Source organism: Hyla sarda, chromosome 5 (genome assembly GCF_029499605.1).
Source record: "Hyla sarda isolate aHylSar1 chromosome 5, aHylSar1.hap1, whole genome shotgun sequence".
NCBI classification, from domain to species: domain Eukaryota; kingdom Metazoa; phylum Chordata; class Amphibia; order Anura; family Hylidae; genus Hyla; species Hyla sarda.
This window is the reverse complement of record NC_079193.1, coordinates 69,065,082-69,072,038: the sequence shown is the minus strand read 5'-3', so window position 1 is coordinate 69,072,038 and position 6,957 is coordinate 69,065,082. Positions and strand designations below refer to the sequence as shown.

The 6,957-nt window shown below is 39.9% G+C and overlaps 1 long non-coding RNA gene across 1 annotated transcript; it reads left to right on the top strand.

The window, feature by feature from the left end:
• The first annotated feature begins 690 nt into the window (after window positions 1-690).
• LOC130272532 (uncharacterized) lies at window positions 691-6,081 on the top strand. Its single transcript, XR_008843598.1, has 3 exons — window positions 691-819; window positions 5,727-5,867; window positions 5,975-6,081. It is a non-coding gene; the product is annotated as an uncharacterized LOC130272532 (long non-coding RNA).
• The last annotated feature ends 876 nt before the right edge of the window (window positions 6,082-6,957 follow it).

The window sequence follows — 6,957 nt, the reverse complement described above, 5'->3', positions numbered from 1 at the left end:
AGCTGTGGGGACTGGAAATCCTTAAAGGGGTATTCCAGGCCAAAACTTTTTTTATATATCAACTGGCTCTGGAAAGTTAAACAGATTTGTAAATTACTTTGTTTAAAAAAATCTTAATCCTTCCAATAGTTATTAGCTTCTGAAGTATAGTTGTTGTTTTCTGTCTAACTGCTCTCTGATGACTCACGTCCCGGGAGCTGTGCAGTTCCTATGGGGATATTTTCCCATCATGCACAGCTCCCAGGACGTGACATCATCAATGAGCAGTTAGACAGAAAACTTCAGAAGCTAATAACTATTGGAAGGATTAAGATTTTTTAATAGAAGTAATTTACAAATCTGTTTAACTTTCCGGAGCCAGTTGATATATAAAAAAAAGTTTTTGCCTGGAATACCCCTTTAAGAACTCAGGAACGGGGGCGTACAGGTACGCCCGGCATCCCCAAGAGGTTTAATTAACATAAAAACATAGGGGGACATTTGTCATTGGCTTTTCCCCACTTAAATGTTCTAAATGTCTCTGCAAATTTTGCACAATTGGATTTTTCGGTAGAACATCTTTAACAGTTGTCTTCTGTTTGGTGCATTGTACACCACTATTTTCAGTGGAGCTGTATTCATAATTTGTGAAAATTTAATTTAAAAGTGTTTTTTTTTTTTCTTTTGCTCAGACCCTACTTTTTTTTTCCAGCAAACCTACACCACCTAATAGGACACGTACAAATGTGACAGATACCAGAGCATAAAGCTTAACCCTCACTCTGCAGCTTACTGGTTTCTATAATTTTGCTGAATTTATCAAGTCTGTGCACCATTTTGGTAAGTTTTTAAGAAACTGTAAAAATACACCAGGCAAACAGGGGTAAAATCTATACTACCTCACACCAACATTGATAAATGTCCCCCATAGTCACTTGTTTAAACACAAGAAGAAATTGAAGGATTGCACTCAGCAGATATAAAGTCTTTGTACCATAGCTTTCTTTATTCAGATATCATAAAAGTAGTAGACAAGGAAAATATATTCTGTTGCGGGGAGCAGGACCTGTAGCCGTGGCTCACAGGTGCAAGGGCATACCACAAGAGGCAACTATTTTCAAGTCCAGTGTGAATGCTTCTTCCGGCAAAGGATACAAAGTGAGGCCACCTCTGCGTAGTGGATGGGGGACACATTTTGATCAAAAATGCACTAAGAGCCTCATTTTTATTTAGGTGGTTGTGCTGGCTGTTGTGTGTTACTTTAAAGGGGTACTCAGTCACTAGATATGTTATCCCTTATTTAAAGGATAGTGGATAACATGTCTGACTGTGGGGGGTCCAGCTGCTGGGACCCCCCGCGATCTCCGGGCCGGCACTGCAGTGTTATGGTCACAGAAGCTTGTGGCTTCCGTGATCGTGAAGCATGCCCCCTCCATTTATGTCTATGGGAGGGGGCGTGATAGCTAGTACACAGCCATCACGCCTCCTCCCATAGTCACAAATGGAGGGGGCGTGGTGGCTGTGATCGCCAGTCATCCGGCATGGAGAGGAGTTTGCTCCATGCACCGGATGACTGGGGTCCCGTGGCTGAGATCAGGGGGTCCGGCCGCTGCGGCACCCCAGTCATCCTTTGGATAGGGAATAACAGTTCTAGCAGCGGAGTACCCCTTTAAGATGTTATCAACTTGTGAAAGTGCAATTTACACTTTCTTGGGCTTTTGTGGCAAACTTTTGTGAGTTGCAAAAAATATTCTTTTAATGTACAATAGACAGGCAAATATTTGCTTGAAACCTGTCCGCACGTAACATCGAAACTGTTTTTGAATCTCTTGTATCCATAGCGATTCTTTCTAAACCTCCATTAGTCTCAGTTTCCTAATTATAGCTCCGGAGTCGCAGAAAAGATGTACTTAGTTGTAACTGTACCCGTGTAATTGACGTCTTTTGAATGATATTTTTACAGCACATGAGTTGGTTGACCAACAGATAACCTTCAGACTGAGTGCTTCATGGCAATTTCACTCAAAGGTCATTGAGTTTATGTAGTGCTGTCTCTCCATCGCTCAGTCTCTCGACACAAAACAGCCAGTTATGAAAAGGTGATTTCACGGTTGCAAAGGAAACCTCTTAACTTCTTTTGTATTCTGTTTATCTAACGTTTCATTTTAGATGGTTTCACTTTGCTTACACTTTCAGTTCTGGATATAAACTGTTCTTTTGAGACCGAGATCAGCTCAAGAAAAGCACTATTGACAAAAATAACTTACCAAGTGTCCCTATACTTTACCGGTCTGTAGCTGTCTTTTCAGAGATAGAGACTAAAGCTAATGCTATTCCATTAACAGCAATAAAAGTCAGCAGAATCTATAAAAAAGGAAGATACTGACAGCCTTTCATCTTGTGAAATTTGTTCTGCGAAAATTACTGGAAGCAGAACACAACTAAATATAAGATATTCCCTAATTTCTATGTAAAATGTAAACTCTGGAGCATATTTATTGTTTACATAGACATTCATATACTTGTATATTACGTTCACATCAAGATGTAGATTTGTTGCACAGTGTGAGATTTCATTTTACTATTTGGTATTTTAGTGCAATATTTTTGTAATTCTTTTATTGTTGTACCATGTTTTGTTACCACAGAAGCAAGGTAAAGCTCACTCACTCACAGATTATGGCAGTGCCCAAGGGGCTATGGTTAGATGTGTACCAGACTGCAGAACAATCTGCAGACAGCATTATTTAGGGCAAACAAAGCTGAGAACATTATATATGTGTATATATATATATATATATATATATATATATATATATATATATATATAATATTATATTATTTCTAGTAATGTATTCTTTTTAAACATCTGCACAGTAGGCAGTTATACCAATGATTGACAGCTGTGTGTATACGCTCACACATACAGGGGAAGCCTGTCAATCACCAAGCAGAGCCACCCGGATTCCTAATCCCAGAATGAACAAAGGTTTAAATCAGCAATTTACTAGATATAATGAAACTATTTCCCCAGAAATAGATAGATAAATAGATCGATAGATAGATATGATAGATAGATAGATAGATAGATAGATATGAGATAAATAAATAGATATGATATAGATAGATATGAGATAGATAGATAGACAGACATGATAGATAAATAGATAGATAGATAGATAGAGTACATATAGATATGAGATAGACAGAATTCCAGAAGTTGGGCAGCACTTATAACGGTGATTATGCACAATGGTGCAAGCTGTAGGTTGACTTTCGTCTCAAAAATCCCAAATAGATCCATACAAAGGAAGACAGCAGCACTATAGTTCATGTGGAAAATGTGCATGGCTTTATTCACCAAACCTCAGAGCGATGACACAATGGCCGTGTTGGCCGAGATGGCTGAAAAGTCGCTCTGATGTTTGGTGAATAAAGCCATACACATTTTCCATATGAACTGGGGTGCTGCTGTTTTCCTTTGTATAGAAAGATAGATAGATAGATAAATAGATTCCAAAAAATCCAGGAGAGCAGCACAACCTAAATAGTAGTTCACAGGATAGGAGCAAGCTGTGTGGGAGCTCTGGTCAGTAGCTCCACTCTTCAATATTGTCCAAGGAACAGCAGCACACAAGGAGTAGTGAAAAAATGGTGAAGGTTTATTCCATTAGTCCAGTGTAATACAGAACAACGTTTCTGTGACCTCATGTCGCCATTCTCAAGCTCAAATGAGTGATCCAATGTACTTTCTTATATATCTCAGTGACTGACATTAAACAATTGATATACAGTATAAACAGTGATAATATATACAAACATAATCATGGTATATATAAACAAGGCATAGAAAATCCATGCAGAGGTGATCAGTGTTCATCATCTGTGGCATAGTGACTGTGCAGCGATATACTTGAAAAATGCATTGCATATTTGCATATAAATACATAATATACAGTAATCAGGCACTTACCCGGCAGAGCATGCTGTATATACACGTGTGTAACTTGGAGCGTGGAGCGCCGGCTACTGCACAGCTGCACCGGGTTCTCCAATAGGATGTGCAGTTCCCCCGGTGCTGGCAGCAAATAGAGACATGCCGGTATAGAAAAAAGCTGTAAGGGAGTGGTGCATGCGTAATGAGGGCAACTTTGCCCATAGTGTGATAATAGGAACAATCTGTAAGTATTAGTCAGTTGTCCCATGTTCCACAGCAGGGTTATGTGCAGTAAGAGCTGGCATGGCTCCCCTCTTATAACAGGCCAGAATGTGGGTCACGGGTGTACACATCCAAATCACCCCATGTGTCACCATAGGGTGTTGTTTGCGGGAGATCAGGTGAACTGGTTGCTGTCATAAGGCAGGTACCGCCACCTTATTCCTCCAACCTCTCTCAGCGGGCATTCAGGATCTACTGCACCCCAGGAAACAATTCGGACATCCGACATTATAACAGAATTTGAGCCCATATTTATTTGTGCTGTATAGTATGCTCCATATAGTTTGTATATTAAAGTAGCAGCTCTACCGATGGCTGTACATGAGGGTTTTTAATAGAATCTGTAATACAAACAAACAGAAAGAAAAATTATTCTTAGGATCACACAAAACAATATACAGATCAAAAGATATATATCGGGTATATATAGGTGCTACATTGGAGGAGGTTTACCTTTTGGTCATTTTTGTGGTTGTTTTAAACTCCGCATTGAGACCATGCGGCCTCATAGTATTGAGTATAAAGATTCATTTGAGCTCACATTTTTTTACAGCTGTAATTCTATCTCACCGTCTCTTGAGTGGTGGAATGTGGTCAAGGATCATAAATTGTAGGTCCCGTTCTTTATGATTTGCCTCAAAGAAATGTTTTGAGACTGGAAGATCCAGTCTCTGCATGCGTATTGTATACCTGTATTGGTTGAGACGAGTCTTGAGGTCAAGGCTCTTCTCACCCACATACAGCTTCATACACGGACACCAGAGTATGTAGACGACAAAGTCCGAATTACAATTTAAATAAAAACGAATGTCATATTTGCGATTAGTTCACGGGTGCATGAACTGTGAACCTTTTTTCATATAGCCACAATTCACACAGACAGTATTTTTAACACTTAAATATTTCTGCTGCCCCCTTGGTTCAGTAGAGACATCAGTTTTAACCATCCTGTCATTGAGGTTGGGTGCTGGTCAGAACAACATTAATGGGGGTTCTCTGAACTCGTGAATTTGGGGATAACTATCCTGTACAAGATGCCAGTGTTTTCTTATTGTAGATGAAATATTATATGAGTATTCACTGTAGGTTGATATAAATGGAACACGGTATTGTTCCTTTTGTGTTGTAGTAAGACATACTCATGTTATTCCTGTGTTGTCTGAGTAACCTAACGCGTGTTATGTGTTCACTAATGAGTTTCTTAAGGTAGCGTCTTTCTCTCTTGTTTGTTGTCTTTATCCGTAATGCGTTAAGCCCTGAGTAACTGGCTATAAGGTAATGACCTCACCATTCCCCTGGGATGTCCGCTATCAAACCTCAATAGAGTATTGGTATCCGTAGGTTTGTAGTATATATCTGTAGTGAGTCTGTCACCTGCCACTTCTACTGTCACGTCTAGAAAATTGACCGAAGTATATGAATATGTGAATGTAAACTATATCTCCCTCTCAATGTTATTTAAGAATTCATGAAAATTTAATAATTCTTGTTCTGTACTGGTTTTTCTTTCTGTTTGTTTGTATTACAGATTCTATTGAAAATCACGTACCGCCATCGGTAGAGCTGCTACTTTTAAAAAAATGTGAGCTCAAATGAATCTTTATACTCAATATTTGAGGCCGCATGGTCTCTATGCGGAATTTAAGACAACCACAAAAATGACCAAAAGGTAAACCTCCTCCAATGTAGCCCCTCTCCCGATGTATATCTTTTGATCTGTATATTGTTTTGTGTGATCCTAATAATAATTTTTCTTTCTGTTTGTTTGTATTACAGATTCTATTGAAAACCATCATGTATGGCCATCGGTAGAGCTGCTACTTTAATATACACAATATATGGAGCATACTATACAGCACAAATAAATATGTGTTCAAATTCTGTTATAATGTCAGATGTCCGAATTGTTTCCTGGGGTGCAGTAGATCCTGAACGGCCGCTGTGAGAGGTGGTAGGAATAAGATGGTGGTAACCAGTCTGCCTGATCTCCCGCAAACAGCACCCTATGGTGACAGATGGGATGATCTGGATGTGTACACCCGTGACCCACATTCCGGCCTGTTATAAGAGGGGAGCCATGCTAGCTCTTACTGCTCTTACCTGCTGAGGAACATGGGACAACTGACTAATACTTACAGATTGTTCCTATTATCACACTATGGGTAAAGTTGCCCTTATACAAGATGGCCCCGTGTCTCTTGCTGTGCTATTACGCATGCGCCACTCCCTTACAGCTTTTTTCTATGCCTGCATGTCTCTATTGGCTGCCAGCCGAATTTATTTGCGGCGAATCGATGTTAAAAAAAGGCTATTTCTAGTCTACATACAGCCTCTATAGGGGTATAGAACACTTTGCTGTGTGGTAAAACGCATATGGAGTGTGCTGGGGTAGTGAAATAATACTGTTATTCAGAATACCATGCAGATTACCGGCATCACTCTTAGAATTACTGCCGCACAGCAGCACAATGACAGAGCCTGATGGTGGCATCAGTGTCAGGAGACCATATAGTGACTGAATGACATAGCGTGGACATAGCGTGGCAAGAGGAGACCATATAGTGGCTGAATGGCACAGCGTGGAGTTGGCTGATGCACTAGTATACTACACACCAGGGCTTCACAATCCCCCCCAAAAAAACAACACAATATATGACATTTTTGACAAAGATTTCTCATTGGTAGCACCCGCTATCCAAAAGTTAGAAATTTCCAGACCCAGGCCCCACCTCTGCGGCATCAGTAACCCATATATTGCC